Source organism: Nicotiana sylvestris, chromosome 9 (assembly GCF_000393655.2).
Source record: "Nicotiana sylvestris chromosome 9, ASM39365v2, whole genome shotgun sequence".
In the NCBI taxonomy this organism is placed as follows: domain Eukaryota; kingdom Viridiplantae; phylum Streptophyta; class Magnoliopsida; order Solanales; family Solanaceae; genus Nicotiana; species Nicotiana sylvestris.
The window spans coordinates 191678736-191701993 of record NC_091065.1 but is presented as its reverse complement, the minus strand read 5'-3'; the positions used below and the strand labels follow the sequence as shown (position 1 = coordinate 191701993).

The 23258-nt window shown below is 39.2% G+C and overlaps 1 pseudogene; it reads left to right on the top strand.

The window, feature by feature from the left end:
• The window catches only part of LOC138877125 (acylamino-acid-releasing enzyme-like), a 43759-nt pseudogene extending 34463 nt beyond the window's left edge, over window positions 1-9296 (top strand).
• The last annotated feature ends 13962 nt before the right edge of the window (window positions 9297-23258 follow it).

Below are 23258 nucleotides of genomic sequence, written 5' to 3'. Positions count from 1 at the left end.
GTGAGTCTTATACTTTGATTAATGTGACTCTGTTTTGTATTGTTCATGCTCTATATGATAATTTCTATTGAGGAATATGACTTGTGGAAGTATTATTGAATGGTTGAACATTGCAGAGCATTGGTTTTAGTTAAGAATAGAATCGTTGAACATTATAGAGCATTGACTCAAGTTGAGAATTGAATTGTTGAACATTCTAGAGCATTGGCTCAAGTTGAAAATTGAATTGTTGAACATTGTAGAGCATTGAATCTAGTTAAGAATAGAATTGTTGAACATTATAGAGCATTGACTCGAGTTGAAAATTGAATTGTTGAACATTGTAGAGCATTGGCTCGAGTTGAGAATTGAATTGTTGAACATTGTAGAGCATTGGCTCAAGTTGAGAATTGAATTGTTGAACATTGTAGAGCACTGACTCTAGTTAAGAATAAAATTGTTGAATATTATAGAGCATTGGCTCAAGTTGAAAATTGAATTGTTGAACATTATAGAGCATTGACTCAAATTGTAAATCGAGTTGTGAAGTAAATGTGAAAAAGAGAAGAAGTTGATGATATTATCTCCTTTGCGGGATGTTGTTGCTTTGATATTCTCTCCCTTGCCGGGACGTTATTATTTATGATATTGTTTCCCTTGCCGGGGTTTTATTGTGATATTTTTGATTTTTCCTTTCCCATATTGCTTTGTAATTGTTGCTTGGGTGAGGAAGAGTGATAAAACACGAAAAGTGATGTCGTGCACATTTACATTATTCATATGGTGATGAAAGAGTGATAAAGCACGAAGGGTGATGTCGTGCCGCACGATGTACAATTCCGTGCCGATTATATTTATTTTATGGTGAGGATGAGGGTAAAAGCACGAAGGGTGATGCCCTGCAATTTATATTGATTCTTATGGTAAGGACAAGAGTAAAAACACGAAGGGTGATGCCGTGCATTTGTCCTTGATTTTCCTGATTCTTGTTGATAATTGAATTATGATTTTCCTTATATTCCTTTATTGGTTTCCTGTTAATACCTGATACTATTGACTTCCTTGCCTGGATTGCTTTGTGAATGTTGTTTGGGTGAGGAAGAGTGTAAAACACGAAGGGTGATGCCGTGCATGGTAAGAAGAGTATAAAGTACGAAGGGTGATGTCATGCATGGTGAGAACGAGAGTAAAAGCATGAAGGGTGATGCCGTGCACTTTCTGTTTGTTGTGTTTATTTGTTATTAACATTTCAAGTGTATTAACTGTTTAGATCCCTTTACTGTGTTGTGATCCCTTGTGTTGTAAGCCATATTATTTTCAATACCTTGTTGCATTTATATAAAGCTTTCAATACTTAAATTTTCAACAATTGTACTTTAATTAAAAAGTTTTTTATTCAAATGATTTCTAAAAATAACTTCATCATTTCTTGTTGATTTCCTAATTGGGTTGGAAGTTGTACTCTACTTTATATTAAGTAAATGAGGGTCCTTGAACATTTTTTTTATTGTATTGGGTTATGGACCATATGAACTGAGTAACATGAGTATATTGTTGTGCAATGTGAGACAGAAATATGTGGGCACAAGGTACCGGGGAAAATATTATGGTTTTATTTAATGGTACGTAAGTTATCCGTGCGGTTGTGTTATAAATATGAGCACGAGGTGCCGTGAAATTTTGAAAGTGGGTTGAGACCTATATTATGTATAATTATGAAATGAGGCGTCACAAGGTGACCTTTACTCGAAAGAATTATATTCAGAAGGTGCTTATTTGAAAGCTATTTATTTGAAGGAAATATATATTTATTGAAAAGAATATTATCTTAGAGATTATTATTACTTGAAGGATTTATAGGCGAAAGATTTATATTTGAAGGACTTGATTAATTGATTACACTTGTATTTATTATGTGTTGAGAAACATTTGTGTTGTTCTTGTTGCCTGCTATTTATATCACCGGTTGATCATTGTTGCCATCATTGTTATCTGCTTCCTATTATTTTGTACGCTATCTTGCACAGGTTTATTTGATAGTCTGGTCCTAGCCTCGTCACTAATTCGCGGAGGTTAGGCTAGACACTTACCAGCACACGGGGTCGGTTGTGCTAATACTACACTTCTGTACATTTTTGTGTACAGATCCAGGTATTTGATTGATTGTAGCTATTCGTTGCGGTGGAGACTCAATGTAAACCTGTTGCAACGTTCGCAGTCCTCAGAGTCACCTTCAATTGTACTTATTTCCATTTGTTCCCTTTGTTTCAGAGCAGTGATGTATTTATTTTGTATAACTACTCCTATAAAGGCTTGTGACTTGTACTACCGGTTTTGAGAATTGTATTTTGTTCAAAGTAGTTTAATTTGAAGTTAGTAAATACCCATATTATTTCAGTAAATGTTAGACTTACCTAGTTTAGAGACTAGGTGTCATCACGACTTCTTTAGAGGGATTTTTGGGTCGTGACATTCTCAAAGTCCTTAGCTTTCCTTTCCTCACTTGGTTATAGCTTGTTGATTGTAAATTACTGGTAAGAAACAGAACTTACTTCCTTCTTCATGCCTCTGTTACTTTAAATGGTTGCTGGGATTCATGGTAACTCCGGCTGTGAAATACTAGTAACGTATATGAGATGCTAGACGGATATTATAGGTCGTGAGATATCCCTTCCTTTTGTAATTTTTTATTTGGACATCTGTGTATTTATTCTTTTAGATGTAAGGTGACGTGCAAAATGACTACAAAATGTAACGTATATGAGACGCTAGACTAACAGTACCTTTGCAACTTTTTATTTGGACATCTATGTATTTTATTTCTTTCAGATTTAAGCTTTAAGGTGACATGCAAATAAAATAAATAACCAAACAGCTTACTCACACCCCTTTCCGCATAGAAAAGTTGTGCAAATGTCAAAATTTCCTGCAGATGGGAGATATATAATCTATGGAGATACCAAGTGATTAGGAAATGTTTTCCCAAAAAACTATTTCTCTTTTACATAATTTAAATTGTTTGAAAAGCTCACAGATTAGCCAGAAAATGATGAACTTACAACGACCTTACAGCATCCTTTCATTTGCTTCTGTTTCTGCTTTCTGGGAACAAAACATTACTAGAAGAATATATTTGCAATTGTAAATAGAACTCATGGAATTCTTTTAAATGGAGATTGTTTTTCAATACACTAGGTATTAGCAAATTATCTTTGTTCGTAGTAGACTGATGCCAAGCCAGATTCTTAGATTAATCAGAATCGAGATGAATGAAGTGAACCCAACATCTGGGTTGAGTTGGCTCCTAAATCATCACTTGACATTAGGGACAGTTGCTCTCCTTTTGCAGTTTTGGGGGGCATGTAAACATTTAAAGAAAATTTTGAGGGGGCATTGTTAAGGCAAAATAACACTTCAATTGCTTTGTAACCTTTCCGTCGTTAATTTCTGGTTTAAGCATAGTATATTTCAATTTCTCATCGTACTGAAACTATATAGAACTATTAGTAAAGCACTTTTTTCTTGTGGATTGCTTCTCTCTCTCTATTCCCCTCTTCTCTCTTCTTTTCACCCTCATCATTTAACTTCCGAGGGTAGCAATGGAGCAGTAATTGCTGGTCTCTTGCTTAAGGCATTTCAAGCAGAGAAGTTCATATTTTTTGTCACTCCTCTCAGAGGCTCCTTGGGGTTTGGTGAGGAAGCAGTACAATCTCTTCCCGATAAAATTGGATCACAGGTACTTTTTTACCGTCTTTTCATTCTCTTAACTTAAAGGTTTCATGAAATAGAATTGCTCCTCTTTTCATAATAATTCTATTAAGGATTTGGAACCTAAGACTTTCTTCCTCTTTTTTCCCTAATCTTCAGGATGTTAGTGATGTGCTTGCTGCTATAGATCATGTCATTGAAAAGGGACTTGCAGATCCATCTAAAATAGCTGTGCTCGGCGGTTCCCACGGTGGATTTTTGACAACTCACTTGATTGGCCAGGTCTATCAATTTCCTAAGATATCACTGTCATTATTGTTTCTAAATGTATCCATTTTTCTTAACTTATGGCCCTTGTCAAATTTGTCCAACAAAAACTTGTCGCTCTTCCTAAAGGGAAGCTGGACAAGCTTATCTTTTTAAAAGAAGAATTAACCTAATTAGCTCGTCCACCCAACCGCTTAAACTAAAACTAGCCGGCAGATATATTGTATATGTGTATAACCGTGTGTACAATCTACGTATACCCGCCAGGAGAAGTAAACTGTGAATCCGGCTGGCTATTTGTGTAAAGATCCCAAAATGTGTATTTCTTGACATTTCTGCAGGCACCAGATAAGTTTGCAGCAGCAGTTGCGAGGAACCCTGTTTGCAACCTTGCTTTGATGGTTGGTACATCTGATATACCCGATTGGTGCTATGCCGAGACATTTGGAGATGAGGGAAAATCAATTTTTACAGAGGCTACTTCAGTTGAACACCTTGATGCTTTTTACAGAAAATCACCAATTTCACACGTCTCCAAGGTATGCTCTGTTAAATCGGGACTAGGCGATCTTCCATGTTAAACAATTTGTGTTTCTATCAGTTCTCTAGAAAGGTTTTGTTCTGAATGCATTTCCAACATCTATGTGTTTACCAATTTTGTAGGTCAAAACTCCTACACTTGTCTTGTTAGGTGCTAAGGGCCTCCGTGTACTTATGTCTACTGGGTTGCAAGTAAGATTTCTTACCATCTTTGTGGTTGCTTGTTTTATCCGTTGAACATAAGGTTTCATTCTTAAATGCAATCAATGGTATGGGCAAGTTTGCAGTTATGGAAGTCCATCAAGATTCTATATCATCTTTCTTAATTCCATCTTTTATTGGTTGCATATCACGTTTCGTTTTTAACATGACAAGTGTGTGGGCAAGTTTGTAATTACGAACATCTGTCAATATATGATCTATTTCATAATATGATCATATCTTTGTGGATCGAGTTGCTGGCTCTATTTATATGGCAAGGCAACCTACATGTTTAACCAAAAATAGTAATTTCAGTCAAAGTTTTATTTTAGAAGAGCTCGAGTTACTGATAATCAATATATAAAACGAATAAAAGAAATTGGCTTTGATAATAATAAGATGAACAGAAGATAGGTATACTGGGTTGTTGTTGTTGTCGTTGTTGTTGTTGTTGTTGTTGTTGTTGTTGTTGTTTCGTGTCCTTACAAATGATCAATTTATAGTTATTTCTAGGATATACGTTTTGCCTTTGTCATAATAACAATTAAAGACATTTAATGCTACGTTACAATGGTAATCATTGTAATTCAATACAGATTTTCTAACGTTTTCAGTATTTAATGCTTATTAAATACTGTATCTGTACTCTCTTATGTGGTCAGATTCATTCTCCTTAATTTTTGGATTTAAATAGGTACGAACGTCGAGTCTTTTGAATATCTGCTCGTGCCTCTGCTCGTATCTGTTGCGACTCATGTCTCTTTGCTAATCATCATTCTTTGACCAGACTTCGTGTCATGACACGTCATCTTTCAATCACTTCAATATATATATACTCAATTTTTCCCAATACACTACAAGCTTTGTATTTTTTATAAACTTTTGTAAAAAAGATCTCTGTTAAAGTAGGCAATCATCTGTGAACCAAAAATTTCATATCCGCCGATACCCAATCTGCAAAATGAATCAGCAAACCATGTATATCTATGAAATGAAAGCGGGTTACTTTGTTGTTTATAAGGCAGTTAAGCTGATGTGGTCTAATGGAACCATTACAGTACTGTTAGTTGCGGCACAGTAACTGATGGCTTTTTAAGTTTTGGTTACTTATTTCCATACAATTTATGGCTTAAGAAAGTGTATGCTTTCACTCTTATTACGCGCAGTATGCACGGTCGTTGAAGGAGAAAGGAGTGGAGGTTAAAGTCATTGTGTTCCCTGAGGACACTCATGCAATTGATAGGTAAAGTGGTCCTATGTCCATGAATTTGCCGTATAGCTAGTACTTGAGTTTCATTTCTCTCTTTAACTTTCATATTTTGAATTTACATGTGCATCTCTTTTGCATACCACAATCTGACTTTTAAAGCTTATTAAATATTGGAGTGTGGTTTAAGTACTGCAAATAGATGGATTCTATTCATATCTTATCCAAGAGATCCACATTCCTTCCTGCTGATATTGCAAGTAGAGCAGAAGAGCAGAGGGACAATGTATTTAAGTGGTGAGGAGCAGAAGGGGCGAGCCCCTTATTCATCAAGTTTTGAACCATGCCTTCGAATTTCTCGGTTTTTAAGAAAAAAATATGAGAAATTTTCAGCAACCACTATCTTTTAGTGATTATTAGCTTGCTATAGCTACCATTTACTAAATTACTTCCTATAGCTATGTTTAAACTTGTTATAGAGTGTATTCGATGTATTTAAGTTAATGTATTCATGAATACAATAGGAAAAGTAGGTGGAAAAAAGAGATATTACAGCTAACATATAGACTATATTCATATGTATTTGCGAGCTGTATTCGTGAATACAGTAACGGAATTTGCGAAAAAAGTCTTCAGCTGTTTAAAAACGGTAAGTGAATCAATTAACGTGATAGACTCCTAATATAACTCAACAAACTCAATTATAACACACAAAATTTGTATTTTTCTAATTATAGAAAAGATTCTCAACCGAAAAACACCCCAAATACAAAGCAATCTTCATAGATTCAATCTATCCTTTCTTTTTTTACTGGTATCTTTACTAAAATAGTTTTTAGTGGTATCTTTTGTAATGACCCGACCGATCGTTTTGAGCTCTAGCGCGTCGTTTAGCAGTTTGAGGCCATGAGCAGCTTCACTTCAGGTATTATGACTTGTATGCATGGTCGGAATTGAATTCCGGGAAGTTCGGAGTTGATTTGGAAAGAGAATTCTCATTTCAGAAGCTTTAAGTTGAAAGAATTGATTAAGGTTGAACTTTTGAGTAAACGACCTCAGAATCGGGATTCGAAGGTTCCAGCAGGTTCGTGTGATGATTTCAGACTTGGGCGTATGTCCAGACTGGGTTTTGGAAGACTCAGGAACATTTCGGCACCTATTGTGGAAGTTAGCATTTTGGAAAAATTTCATAAGTTTGGGTTGAAGTGCATTACAGTGTTATCGATGTCCGTTTGGGATTCCAAGTCTGGGAATAGCTCCGTATGGTGATTCTAGAGTTGGGAGCATGATCGGAAGTGAATTCGGAGGTCCGTGGGTCGTTTTGGAGTCATTTGGCTAAAGATAGAAATTTGAAGGTTTTTGGGAAGTTTGACCGGAAGCGGACCTTTTGATATCGGGGTCAGAATTCGATTCCAAACGTTGGAGTAGGTCCGTGATGTCGAATATGACTTGTGTGCAAAATTTGAGGACAATCATACATGATTTTCTAGGTTTAAACATCGAAAGTAGAAGTTTGAAGTTCTAAAGTTCATAAAACGTGGATTGGAGGTCGATTCGTGATTTTAGAGTTGTTTGATACGATTTGAGGCCTTGAGCAAGTCCGTAATGTGTTTTGAGACTGGTTGGTATGATTGGTTGCGGTCCTGGGGGCCTCGGGTGGATTCCGGGTGGTTAACAGATCGAAAATAGAATTTTGGAGGAGGATGAAGTTGCTGGTGTAACCGCACCTGCGAGGCTAGGGCAGCAGAAGCGGTCGTCGTGCCGTAGAAGCAGTTAGAAGTGAAGGGCTCAGAGGCCGCAGGTGCGAAGGAAATCCCGCACCTGCGGCCAGTGTACCGCAGAAGTAGGCTGGGGCAGCAGGAGGAAGACCGTAGAAGTGGTATTGTAACCGCACCTGCGGAACCGCAGAAGCGGCCAAGTGACCTCAGGTGCGAAAAAGGGCTGGAGGCAGTGAGTGTTTTAAAAATCAGGACTTGGCCATTTTCTCTCATATTTTCTTGGCTTGGGTGATTCTTGGAGGGTTTCAAGAGGGGATTTTTATCATCAACGATAAGGTAAGCTATCCCACCTATCTTAAGTTAAATACATTGATTATGTACGAATTTGAGCATGAAATTGGTAGAAACTTGAGGTTTGAGGGAAAACCTAGAAAATTGATATTATTGGAATTTGACCACGATTTTGGGTATGAAATTTAGAGTAAATTATATATTTGAGTTCGTGAGGTTATGGGTAAACTTATCCTTCGAAAAAATTGGAATCCGGGCACGTGGGCCCGAAGGCGTTTTTGTCAACTTTTCGATCAGGGTTAAGAATTGTTATAAATTGGATTGTAATGAGTAATTGAGCATATATTAATGGATTTGCATAATTGTTGGCTAGCTTTGGAGCATTTAGCATCGATTCGGGTTTTCGGAAGAGCGTGAAAATGCTGGTTATGGATCTTCCGAGCAAGGTGAGTTTCCTTTCTAACCTTGTAAGAGGGAATTATCCCCATAGGTGAGTTAATTGGTTATGTGCTCCTATTTGTGGGGGCTACGTATGCACGAGGTGACGATAGTCCGTACTAGCTACTATTATGCTATTGTCCGGGTAGTCTAGGACCCAAAAACATGTTGTACTTGGAAATCGGATTAGTAAGTGAATTTCTAAAAGATTGAACTTCATTTTATTGAATTGTAAAAAGAGAATTGGATTTTCCTTGGATAATTGCTCTCCGATGAAGTCTTGATTAACTGTTTGAATATATGATTCTATGTGTACATGCGTTGCATGTATGATTCGCGAGCAGGGTGTTTGTTTATTTTATGTTGACCGCGTCACATGGATGATTCACGAGCGGGGTAATATATGCATCTATGATTCGTGCCGTTCGACTTTCGGCAGTGCACATTTTACATTTATGTTGGATCTGGCCGTACGACCCTGTCATGATTTGCACATGCTTTTATTGCTTGCCTGGAGATTTATTGATATTGATATTTGCTTTTCCAGACTTGAGATAAATGTTAATTAATAGATTATGAAACCGGAAACTTTTAATACAAAAAGGAACTTTTATCTATTCGTGACTTATTTGAAATTACTGCCGCTCTTAATAAATCCATGACTACTCGCAATTAAAATATATTACTATTAGACCACCAGTAAATGTCGTAGTCGACCTCTCGTCTCTACTTCTTCGAGATTAGACGGGATACTCATTGGGTACACGTTATTTTCGTACTCATACTACACTTGCTGTGCATTTTTGTTGCACAGGTTTATGTATGGCTACTGGTATAGCAGCATGGTTGATACGGAGACTCAGGTGAGTTACATTTATTGAGACGACCATAGCCAGCAGAGTCTCCTTCAAAGTATTGTACCGTATTTTCATTTCTGTCCACTTGTATTTTGGACAGTTACTGTATTTTATTTCATTCCTAGTAAATGCTCATGCATTTGTGACACCGAGTTCTGGGATGATTATGTGATATCTTTTTTTTTCTTGTATTAACTTCTTAACATTTACATTTGATTTGAAACGATTATCTTTTACTGGTAAAATTGAAGGAAAATCATAGTTTTCAAAATTATTAAAAAGAGAATCTAATTAAGTATCTTCGTTGGCTTGGCTGACAGTGGTGTTCGGCGCCATCAAGACCCTTAGTGGATTTTGGGTCGTGATAACATGGTATTAGAGCACTAGGTTCCCTTAGGTCTCACGAGTCATGAGCAAGTCTAGTAGAGTCTCGCTGATTGGTACAGAGACGTCTGTACATATCTTCGAGAGGCTACAGGACTATTAGGAGCACCTCCCTTCTTGATTCCTCATCGTGCGATTTGATCCCTTGGGGCTTATTCCTTTGTTTCCTTCCTGCTCAATCTTACTCGACGGGAACCGCTGGTTATAAATTGAGAATTGAAGGATTGTAATGGCACTACAGATGTGGTGCGAGATGTTTCTCCCGGTATTGTTGATTGGGCTATTGTCGTTGCCTTGCGGGAGGATATCTTGTCATTTTAGCTCAATAACAGTATTCCTGAGAGGTTTGAGACTATGCACAGATTGCTATGATTACTCATGATTGGTTTATCGCACAGTATTGACTTGATGGTAGGATACTTGCCTATGTGTTGGGGCGGTGAATAATTTGAAAGAAAGTCTACTCAGTGCACGATTCAGAGATCTAATATTTCATTTTCAGCGGAGGAAAAGCAATTGGCCTATGAATGTCCAGATTTGGGGTGATGGAGTAATGAGATTTGGTATTTTCGAACATGGTGGAATTTTCATCTGCGAGGTAGTGTCGTCGTCCTCGATTATATGTGTTAAGTTCGTCGGTGTTATGGTCTTCTGCAATTTGCCTTTGGGGTAAGATATTATGAAATAATATGGAAGAAACGACTGTCAGAGATCGCAGGGTATGGTGATTCAGGATTGAATTGGTGTTTCTAATGTTGACGGATCGAGAAAGATTTTCTTCGGAAAAGTTTAAGGTTAGTAGCGATTTGAGGGTTCAAGTGCTGCGAAGATAGATTTTATTTAAGGTAACAACTGAGCAGTGAAGGATAAGAAAGGACATGTGGGGAGTGTCATGTGGTGGTTAAAATTTCTAGAAGGTCAATTATAAGAAGCAAAGGTCGAGTAGTCGATTAAAGGGGTGAGTTTCGCCAAAGTAGGAGAATGGCAGAGTTGCGTGTGGGCTTTGTGGTAAGATGACTATGCACCTTAAGGAGAGTTTGGAATGATTTGGAGATTTTAGTGATTGGTGATTCGGGTCTATGGATTTAAGTTGAAGTATGGGCTATTATGCGGCATGAGATTTGATATAACGGGAATGAGCTGCTTGAAATGAAGAAGGATACCACATAACTTTGAATTGGAAGGATGTTGCCATACATTTAATTGATGTCCACGAGGGGTGAATGGACTTGTGCAGCTAGAGAGTGAGCTCAGACTCAGGATGAGTTATTGATGTCGTAGTGATTGTACCCCGTGCAACAACGTTGGAAGATGTGGGGAGGTGATTCCACAGGTGGGTTATTCCCTGTGAGCAAGTTAGCGGTTGCGTGGTTGGCAAGGCTTCTGCGAAGAATGCTATTGGTTGTACAACAAAGAGATCGGTCGTGCGAATGTGGTTGATGATTCAGAGTATAAAAGGGGTTTTACATGAAGATTTCGAGAATTTTGGCGGTTGATTGCGCAAGGTTATGTCAATAAGAGATAAAGAATCCTGGTGAATTCTAGAGTTGTGTAATAGTGGCTTCGAGCTAAGTGGGAGAGTCCCACCGCCTATGATTAGGTTGCATGGTTAACTACTTGCAAGGTTTCTGGTTATTAGCATATTGATGGGCTATTTCAGCTACGAGAAAAGAACATAAGTGGCAATTTGAGCGAAAGAATTGTTAAAGGAGTGCTATGGTTGGCCTTATTGGTTCATGTTCAGACTTGAGAAAGGATTCAAGATTTATGCCTTGTATAGATGCGGGTTTCAAGGGAAGTGATTTTGTCGGGTGCTTCGTCGAGAAGGTATTCATGTGCTAAGAGATTCATGAAGTTGATTTTGTTCGGGGCCAAGTCAGAGCGGGTAGCTCTCAACAATGGTTCTAGTGGATTCATATGGGTAAAAGTGTGGTGCCTAATGATTTAGAGCCTATAGGTACAGTTAAGAAGCACGCTTTGTAGCAACATATGAGAAGAGGAACAGACTGACCTATGATGTTTTGACTTGCAATGTAGCATTTGGGGGGGGTATGAAATGGTTTGTGGGATCTGAGACAACATGGTCTCGTGATTCAAGGTCACTCGGGATGAGTGCGGATGGAGTGTGTTAGGTGTTGAATGGAGTTACTATTATTTCTAAGGCAATCAAGGATAAATTGGAAGAAAATAGATTGGTTAGCCATAGTTGAGTTGGCATATTGGTGGTAGTGATCAGTTCCTTCAGCATGATCAAGTTATGCAAGTGATTGTGATGGAACGTGTGAGGCTTGTCGGTCGCCGTAATTGATGTTATTCAGAAGCACTGTACTGTTATGGCCTGTTATGTGGAGGCGGATCCCAGAAAGGGTATGGTGTCTTAGACTACTACTTAGATATTTGCATATTCTACGGTTATGAGAATTTACCTGTGTGTTACTATGGTTCTCCTGAAGTGAGTTAGGTGAAAAGTTTTTATATGATGAAGCGTTAACATATTAATAGTTCCGGAGTTATGATGAAAATCGTGTTCTATCGCATATTGGCATGATGGGTGCAGTAAGTGGTATAGAGATTGAAGTAAGGATCAAGGTTGCAGTTTGGTGTTGACAAGGATGTCACGGGCTCAGATGAGCAGGAAGAGAGTTTTGATGTTTAACGTAAGTTGGTATTGTCCTCAGCATCACCTGAGATTGGTGCTTTGTGAAAAAAGCTTTGCATCCTGGTTAAGGATTCTTGATCGCTTTTTAGCATTAGTATGGCCGGTGGTTTGGATGTACAGATCTGTTATCCGTTACGAAAGGTTGTGGGAGCGTGCCCCATGGGAAGGTTGTATAAGTGTGGCAGGTAGTCACTTGATTGATTGAAGAGTAAAACCAAGTATGAAGATTGTAGTGATGTCGTTAAAGTGAGAATTGATGCCTAGAGGGCACTCGACTTATTGGGTTGTGGACTGTGGAGGATTACTCCGGTCATGATGGTAGTTCTGGGATGTTATGAGAAAAAAGGGAGTTATTAAGGACCTTTGAAAGGTTATTAGACTAGTTTAGTGTGATCAGAATCAACTTAAGGTCTGTGGATGGATCTAAATGTGAATATAGGCTCTATGTCGGGCCAAATGTGTTCATTTCAGCAATGCGCTCCTTGTAGAAGAGTAGTCGGGGTACTATTTCATCATCAGCTATTTCATATAATGATATATTGCGCTGTATGAGTTGCGAGATGGCTTGGTGAATTTCTTATGCGTTGAGGTTCTGCACAGAGATGATGTTATATGAGCAAGATGGCTCTCGAGATTCAGATCGTATATCGTACCTCAGTTGTGCTTGAGTTTTGTAGCCTATGGCGCTATATGTCTCCCCAGGGATGGTATTATCCACTTAGTATGCTTGTGACCGATATTCGATATTTTATTGTAATGAGCAATCTGGCTCGGTGTGTAACTCCTTTGGGAATTTTATGTGTGGATCGGGTGGCACGCCGCCATTGGTATGTTGTTTAGATTGGGTTGTGCGCCGCAACATTGTGATGTTGAGTACAGATTCATATATCTATTTTTATGTGTTTTGTTTCATATCTTTCTGAGGAAAACTCGTATTAGCTTTGTGCCTGCGTCACATGTATGATTCGTGAGCGGGGTGTTTGTTTAATTATGTTGACCACGTCGCATGTATGATTCTCGAGCTGGGCAACTGGATTTCCTTTTTAGAGTTCGTTTTCCTTTGTATCACGTTCTAATTGGTAGCCTATTGGCACATTGTGTCATCATATGAGACTTTGGATCATGTCCGGGATGACTCATTGCCTGAGCAATTCGTACTGGGTGAGACAAGATCATTAGATTTAGGATCAGTGCAATCTGATTATATGAAGTATATTAAGGAGCTAAGACCATTATTTGGTTTAGAATGAGGTGATGGTTCTTGTCAGGAGTATAAACCCAATGATTTATTGATTCAACAGTTGGTTATGAATTTCTACACATCTCTTCCATCATGGCGGTATTGTAAGAGTTAGAGCAAGACTTATATATATCTTGAGGTGCATTGGGAGCATCAGATTCGTGGAATTTCGACTATTATGCTCAGAGAATGTTATTGTGGCTCTATGAATAAAGCACTGCAAGGTGTGAATTCAGCAAAGATGTGCAGTCATGTTCTGGTACATCATGTAGTGATTTATACGGTGTTCGTATGTTGGAAACAGGCCTGACAGAGAATTTCAGATGTTAGAATTGGGCTCTAAGCCTTATTTGCCTAAGTGAAAAAGGGTATCTTCAGATTGATCGAGCTAGGGTGCCTAGCTGAGTTGTGTAGCACGAGTAGGTGCTCGAGGTGTTAAACAGTGATTTCAGGTAACCCCAGCATAGTTCTTAGCACGTTCGAGGACGAATGTATGTTTAAGTAGGAGAGAATGTAACGACTCAACCGGTCGTTTTGTGCTCTAGCACGTCGTTCAGCAGTTTGAGGCCATGAGCAACTTCACTTCAGGTATTATGACTTGTACACATGGTCGGAATTGAATTCCGGGAAGTTCGGAGTTGATTTGGAAAGAGAATTCTCATTTCGGAAGCTTTAAGTTGAAAGAATTGACTAAGGTTGGATTTTTGAGTAAACAACCTCGCAATCGGGATTCGAAGGTTCCAGCAGGTTCGTATGATGATTTCAGACTTGGACATATGTCCGGACTGGGTTTTGGATCGGGAACGTTTCGGCACCTATTGTGGAAGTTAGCATTTTGGAAGAAATTTCATAAGTTTGGGTTGAAGTGCATTACAGTGTTATCGATGTCCGTTTGGGATTTCAAGTCTGGGAATAGCTCCGTATGGTGATTCTAGAGTTGGGAACACGATCGTAAGTGAATTCGGAGGTCCGTGGGTCGTTTTGGAGTCATTTGGCTAAAGATAGAAATTTGAAGGTTTTTGGGAAGTTTGACTGGAAGTGGACTTTTTGATATCGGGGTCGGAATTCAATTCCGAATGTTGGAGTAGGTCCGTGATGTCGAATATGACTTGTGTGCAAAATTTGAGAGCAATCGGACGTGATTTTCAAGGTTTAAACATCGAAAGTAGAAGTTTGAAGTTCTAAAGTTCATAAAGCTTGGATTGGAGGTCGATTCATGATTTTAGAGTTGTTTGATACGATTTGAGGCCTCGAGCAAGTCCGTAATGTGTTTTGGGACTGGTTGGTATGATTGGTTGGGGTCCTGGGGGCCTCGAGTGGATTCCGGGTGGTTATCAGATCGAAAATAGAATTTTGGAGGAGGTTAAAGTTGTTGGTGTAACCGCACCTGCGAGGCTAGGGCCACAGGTGCGGAACCGCAGGAGCGGTCGTCGTGCCGCAGAAGCGGTTAGAAGTGAAGGGCTCAAAGGCCGCAGGTGCGAAGGAAATCCCCCACCTGCGAGATCGCAGATGTGGCCAGTGGACCGCAGAAGCGGGCTGGGGCAGCAGAAGGAGGACCGCAGAAGTGGTATTGTAACCGCACCTGCGGAACCGCAGAAGCGGCCAAATGATCGCAGGTGCGGAAAGCGCTGGAGGCAGTGAGTGTTTTAAAAATCGGGACTTGGCCATTTTCTCTCATAGTTTCTTGGCTTGGACGATTCTTGGAGGGTTTCAAGAGGGGATTTTCATCATCAACGATAAGATAGGGTATCCCCACCTATCTTGAGTTAAATACATTGATTATGTACGGATTTGAGCATGAAATTGGTAGAAACTTGGGGTTTTAGGGAAAACCTAGAAAATTGATATTCTTGGAATTTGACCACGATTTTGGGTATGAAATTTAAAGTAAATTATATATTTGAGTTCGTGAGGTTATGGGTAAACTTATCCTTCAAATTTTTTTGGAATCCGGGCTCATAGGCCCTAGGGCGTTTTTGTCAACTTTTCGGTCGGAGTTAGGAATTGTTATAAATTGGATTGTAATGAGTAATTGAGCATATATTAATGGATTTGCATAATTATTGGCTAGTTTTGGAGCATTTAGCATCGATTCGGGTCTTCGAAAAGGCGTGGAAATGCCGGTTAGGGATCTTCCAAGCGAGGTGAGTCTCCCTTTTAACCTTGTAAGAGGGAATTGTCCCCATAGGTGAGTTAATTGGTTATGTGCTCCTATTTGTGGGGGCTACGTACGCACGAGGTGACGAGAGTCCATGCGAAACTACTATTATGCTATTGTCCGGGTAGTCTAGGACCCAAAAGCATCCTGTACATGGAAATCAGATTAGTAAGTGAATTTCTAAAAGATTGAGCTTCATTTTCTTGAATTGTAAAAAGAGAATTGGATTTTCCTTGGATAATTGTTCCCCGATGAAGCCTTGATTAACTGTTTGAATATGTGATTCTATGTGTACCTGCGTCGCATGTATGATTCGCGAGCATGATGTTTGTTTATTTTATGTTGACCGCGTCACATGGATGATTCACGAGCGGGGTAATAGATGCATCTATGGTTCGCGCCGTTCGATCCTCGGCAGTGCATATTATACATTTATGTTGGATCGGGTCGTACGACCTCGGCATGATTTGCGCATGCTTGTATTGCTTGCCTGGAGATTTACTGATATTGATATTTTCTCTCCCCGACTTGAGATAAATGTTAATTAATAGATTATGAAACCGGAGACTTTTAATATAAAAAGGAACTTTTACCTATTCGTGACTTATTTGAAATTACTGTCGTTCTTAATAAATCCATGACTACTCGCATTAAAAATATATTACTATTGGACCAATAGTAAATGTCGAAGTCGACCTCTCGTCTCTACTTCTTCGAGATTAGACGGGATACTCATTGTGTACATGTCATTTTCATACTCATACTACACTTGCTGTGCATTTTTGTTGCACAAGTTTATGTGTGGCTAGTGGCATAGCAGCATGGTTGATACAGAGACTCAGGTGAGTTGCATTTATCGAGACGATCATAGCCAGCAGAGTCTCCTTCAGAGTATTGTACCGTATTTTCATTTCTGTCCCCTTGTATTTCAGACAGTTACTATATTTTATTTCATTCATAGTAAAAGCTCATGCACTTGTGACACCGGGTTCTGGGATGATTATGGGGTATCTTGTATTAACTTCTTAACATTTATATTTGATTTGAAATGATTATCTTTTACTGGTAAATTGAAGGGAAATCATAGTTTTCAAAATTATTAAAACGAGAATTTAATTAAGTATCTTGGTTGGCTTGCCTGACAGTGGTGTCTGGCGCCATCACGACCCTTAGTGGATTTTGGGTCGTGATAGACAAATAGACCTATATATTGAAATTATATAATTACATTGAATACAGTTAAATGCATAAAAATAAATTGAAACATGAAGTATAACATGTCATCTATAGTGCAAAAACATATGAATACATATTGCAGATACACATATATACATCTGAATACATAAATTATATTAATTAAAAAAATATATGAATACATTCTACAATACATTGAGTACATACTGCTGAATATATACTACTGGACAAAACAGTGAAACAAAGTGAAGCTTTGAAATTATATAATTACATTTTAGTCTATGCACATCTCTCCAAGTCATTTCAAATACTCTCAATCTCCTTAAGAGTGTGTTTCTTAGGAGCACTTAGGGTGCCTTTTACCTTCCGCAAGCGTTGGCCAAATATCTCGATGGCGTCCATCCCTACGTTCACCTTCATCATTCAATCTTCACCGAGAGAGACGTCCTCTGGCAGGACCTCCACTTCATCCTCGCTCGTCTTAGTGGCAAATAGTTCTTAGGATGTAAGCCCTTCGTTTGGCACAACACGTTGTAACATCCTTAGTCGTTAACTAAGTCCACATGGGGCACTTGGCAACTCGCTCACGATCTTACACAACTTGCTCACGTTCTTGCTATGTCAAGATAGCCTATCTACACTCAAAATCTCTAAGGGAACGTTAGAAATAACATAAGAAAATTGCTAAAAGAAGATTTGTATTAGAGAGAACTTGAATTATTTTGCTTGATGGATTACAAATGAATAGACACCTTTATATACTAGTCTCCTAAGGGCTAGTGACTAAATAATAATTATTATACAAGACCCTTATTATTTACAAGTAAATCCCTTCTCTAGAATTTTCTAAATAGCTAGAATCTTCTAAAGACTTTCCTAGCAATTCCATAGGATTCTAAGGTCTTTCATAAGAAATCTCCATATTTCTGTAGAACCTTCCCACATGTGTTAGTCTATTTCATATGTAACCTTTCCATATGGAAATATATATGCCAAGTGGCATGATGCTATGGCGGGCCATGGCAATAAGCTACAAAACTCGTGATGCTTCGTGCAACATTTCTCGGATCCTGCTTGAACGCGAGATATTTTGTATGTAAGATTATTAATTATCAACCATAGTAAAGAATAAAACACCATCCATAATCAATCTCAAGTTAGAGTCTAAGAAAGCGTACCGTTCAACTCCATTGACACATGTACAACCCGAAGAACTTGATTGATTGGACGTCTATCGCTACCATGTATTCAAGAGGAAAAGATGTTCTAATATGAGTAATACCCCACCTTGAGGAAGTTACGAAGTATTATTTACGTTGCACGGGGTGATCCTTTAGGCTAAAAACATATGATCCCCCATCTTTGTTGAAAATCAATCCTTTATTTGTCATTCCACTTAGACTAATTCATATAATTCAAGTTCGGCCGGGACCCATCATTATGGACCTCGAAGAGTGCCTAACACCTTCTCCTCAAGGTAATTTGAGCCCTTAGCCGATCTCTGATGATGCAACTAGTTAATCCGAAGTTATCTGCAAATTGGTGCCCTAATACACCTTAATCCGTTAGGTGGCGACTCTCTCTTTTAAAACCCTTCCTTAAAATGGTTGTCAATGTCGAAACTTGATTTTGCAAGAAAAAGGGGCGTGACATCGGATACTCTTAATCTCCTTAAGAGTGTGTCCCTTAGGAGCACTTAGGGTGCCTTCTACATTTCCCGAGCATTGGCCAAAGATCTCGACGGTGTCCATCCTTGCGTTCACCTTCATTATCCATTCTTTACCGAGTGAGACGTCCTCCGGCAGGACCTCCACTTCATCCTCGCTCGCCTCAGTGACAGATGGTTCTTGGGAAGTAAGCCTTTTGTTTGGCATAACCTCAGGAGGTACCTCTTGGCTCTTGTTAGTGGCATTCCTTTTATTGTTATGTCCGTTCTTGCCAACAACATCCAAGATGATATTTCCTTGGGTGTTAGCAGCATTAATTTCTCCATCGTTTGTCATTCCCTTAGTTGCAACCTTTGCTCTGATACCACATTGTCACGTCCTTAGTTGTTAACTAAGTACATGTATGGCTCTTGGAAACTCGTTCACGATCTTGTACAACTAGCTTACGTTCTTGCTATGCCAATTCACCGTTACTACACTCAAGATCGCTAAGGGAATGTTAGAAAGAACACACGAGAATTATTAAAAGAAGCTTTGTATTAGAGAGAACTTGAATCGTTTTGCTTGATGAGTTACAAATAAATAGCCCCCATTATATACTAGTCTCCTAGGGAATGGTGAGTAAATGTTTATTACTCCCTCTGTTTCAATTTATGTGAACCTATTTCATTTTTAGTCCATGCCAAAATGAATGACTTATTTCCCTATTTGGAAATAATTTACCTTTATGCAATGATTTATAGCCACATAAATATATGTACCTTATTTTACACCACAAGTTCAAAAGTCTTTTGTTTTCTTAGCTGCGTGCCCAATCAAATGGGTTCTCATAAATTAAAACGAAAGGAGTATTATACAAGAACTTATTATTTACAAGTAAGTCCATTCTCTAGAATTTTCTACATAGCTAGAATCTTCTAGGTACTTTCTGTCAAGACCCGGATTTCCCACCCTCGGGAATCGTGATGGCGCCTACTCGTAGAAGCTAGGCAAGCCGTGAAATATAGAATTTCTGAGTATTTCATTTTAATCCTTTCTAGCAGTTTGAATTAACAGGTGATCAACATTTAAAAAAAAAGAAATTTAACGATAAACAGAATAAGTGGAAGACTTAAATAGTTAAAATAACCAAGCCAGTACTACCATGCCAATATACTCCTCTACCTGGAATCTGGTGTCACAATATTCATGGACGGACTAAGAGTTACTATAACAAATGTCTGAAAGAGATACAATCTGTCTCGAAATCTAATGAAAACAAAGTACATAGTGAAATAAAAGAGAACGCCGGGCTTCTGGATGCCTACAAGACTACCTCGAGATCTCTGACTGGACTGAAGGTTGGCTCCCCAAGTGCTACTGCCCAAATGCTGCTCCGGTATCTGCACATAGTGCACAGTGTAGTATCAGCACAATCGACCCCATGTGCTGGCAAGTGCCTGGCCTAACCCCGACGAGGTAGTGACTAGGCTAGGACCAGACTCCAGATAAACCTATGCAGATTTATAATATATAGTGGAAAATAAACAGGAATAAACAATTTAAATGGGAGGGGATACATGCTACGGGGAAAATATCTAATCTAGCAGAAACTTAAGAAAATAGGGGAGAACAATTCAAAATCTACTACAAAATAGTAATAACACTGTACGATGTGCAACCCGATCCCTGATCATTTAACACTATTGCGGCGTGCAACCCGATCCATTTATATCACTATTTTGTTGTGCAACCCGATCCAATATAACATTGTTGTGGCGTGCAACCCGATCCATATATAACATTATTGCGGCGTGCAACCCGATCCATATATAACATTGTTGCGGCGTGCAACCCGATCCATATATAACATTATTGCAGCGTGCAACCCGATCCATATATAACATTGTTGCGGCGTGCAACCCGATCCATATATTTATATACCTTTAATAACAACCATACCACGAGTCCTGGCAAGGGATCAACAATAAACTACTCTATCCCGGCAAAGGATTCAACAATAAAAGCAATTACGTCCCGGCAAGGGAGAAACAACTATAACCAATCCTAACCCAACATCTACTCATCTCAGCTAACACCAATACTCGGTCATAAGTAACTTCCACGAAACGAAACTCAATCCTTGATCAATATCGAGAATCATCAATTAAAGTATCTATAGTATCATTTAAGAACATAACAAATTTCAATTTAAGACTCACTGTAATGCGCGACACCAACGTATAGATACTCGTCACTATGCCTATACGTCGTACTCAACAAGAAGCAAATAGCAAATAAGACACAACTCCTAATCCCTCAAGTTAAGGTTAGACCGAACATTTACCTCGAACTTCCACAACCAACTCAAGCCTCAAACACCACCTTTCCTTTCGAATTATGCTCCAAATCAATTGTATCTAGACATAACCGACTTAATAATATCAATAAATGCTAAACAATCCAATTTCAATGCTTAATTATAGCTTTCCCATCATTCTTTCCAAAAAGTCAAAAATCGACACTGGGCTCGTTTGGTCAAAACACGAGGTTCAAACCAAAATCTGATTACCCATTCACCCACGAGCCCGAATATATAATTTGTTTTGAAATCTGACCACAAAACGAGGTCGAATTCCCAAATAATCAAAAAGCCCTAACTCTACCCAAATTCCTAATTTTCTACCCTTAATCCCATGTTTTAGGCCTAGAAATCTAGTGGGTGTTGATAAAATGGGAGAAAACAAGTCAAAGATTACTTACCCAAGAGGTTATGGTGAAGAAGTTCTTCATAAATCACCCAAGAGGTGTGGAGAAGAAGAAGTTTGTTAAAAATGGGTTAAATCCCATTATGCATTCTGTTTCTGGACTTTTAAAATAACTAGGCGGATTTGGTCATTGCGTTCGCAATAAGCTCATTGCGTTTGCGATGAGTTAAGTCTGACAGACCTTCGCGTTCACAGAGAATTAACTCCTCGAGCCTTTGCGTTCGCGTCCAGGTGGTCGCGTTCGCGTAGGTATAAGTTTCCCCCCTGACCAGGCCATAAGACTTCGCATTCGCGATACAGGCCCACATTCGCGAAGGGAAACCCCCCTAAGCTTCGCGTTCGCGACCTGGGTCTCGCGTTCGCGTAGAAGGAATTTTCCTTTAGCACAATTAACTCATCGCGGTCGCGAGGGTCCTCCCGCGAACGTGAAGAAGAAAATACAAGAATACCAGCAACTGAAAACCTGCAACTTTTTAAGAGTTTAAAACCTTCCGAAACACATCCGAAACTCACCCAAGCCCTCGGGGCTCCAAACCAAACATACGCAATAACTCAAAAACATCATATGAACTTATACGTGCAATCAAATTGCCAAAATAACCCCTTAAACAACGAATTAAACCTCAAAATCAATGAAATATTTCCAAACTTCTTAAAACATCAAATTTTGCATTTAAGGTCTGAATCCTGTCGAACGGATTCCATTTCTTACCAAACTTCGCAGAATTATATTAAATTATATATTAGACCTGTACCGAGCGCCGGAACCAAAATACAGGCCCGATACCAACATGTGCTAATCAAAATTCATTTCCAACCCTTATAAACAATTTCAAAAAACAATTTTCTTCAAAATACATTTCTCGGGCTTGGGACCTCGGAATTCAATTTCGGGCATATGCCCAAGTCCCATTTTCCTACGGACCCTCCTAGACCGTCAAATCACGAGTCCGAGTCCATTTACCTGAAACGTTGACCGAAGTCAAATTAATTCATTTTATAGTTAAAACTTATCATTTTTCATAGATATTCACATATAAGCTTTCCGGCTACACGTTCGGACCATGCACGCAAATCAAGGTGATGCTAAAAGAGGTTTTTAAGGCCTCAGAACACAGAATGCAATTTAAAAGCAAGTGATGACCTTTTGGGTCATCATATTCTCCACCTCTAAAACAACCGTTCGTCCTCGAATGGACATAAGTAGGAAGTACCTGAGTCGGGGACAAGATGGGGATAACGGCTCCGCATATCAAACTCGAACTCCCAGGTCGATGCCTCAGCAGGCTGACCTCTCCACCAAACACGAATAGAAGGAAAACTCTTCGATCTCAACTGACGAACCTGCCAGTCTAGAATAGCTATCGGCTTCTCCTTATAAGACAAGTCCTTGTCCAACTGGACAGTGCTGAAATCTAACACGTGGGATGGATCGCCGTGATATTTCTGAAGCACAGACACATGAAACACTGGATGCACAACTGATAAGCTCAGCGGCAATGCAAGTCTATAAGCCACCTCTCCCACTCGATCATGAATCTCAAACGGACGATTGAACCTAGGGCTAAGCATGCCCTTCTTCCCAAATCTCACCACGCCCTTCATAGGCGACACTCGTAGCAAAACTCGCTCACCGACCATAAATGCTAAATCACGAACCTTGTGGTTGGCATAACTCTTTTGGCTGGATTGCACTGTATGAAGCCTATCCTAAATGATCCTGACCTTGTCCAAGGCATCCTGAACCAAATCCATACCCAACAATCGAGTCTCTCCCGGCTCAAACCATCCAATCGGAGACCGACACTGCCTACCATATAAAGCCTCATAAGGAGCCATCTGGGTACTCGACTGGTAGCTGTTGTTGTAGGCAAACTCTGCTAAAGGCAAAAACTGATCCCACAAGCCTCCAAAGTCAATGACACAAGCTCGGAGTATATCCTCGAAAATCTGAATAGTCCGCTCGGACTGCCCGTCTGTCTAAGGATGACATGTTGTGCTCA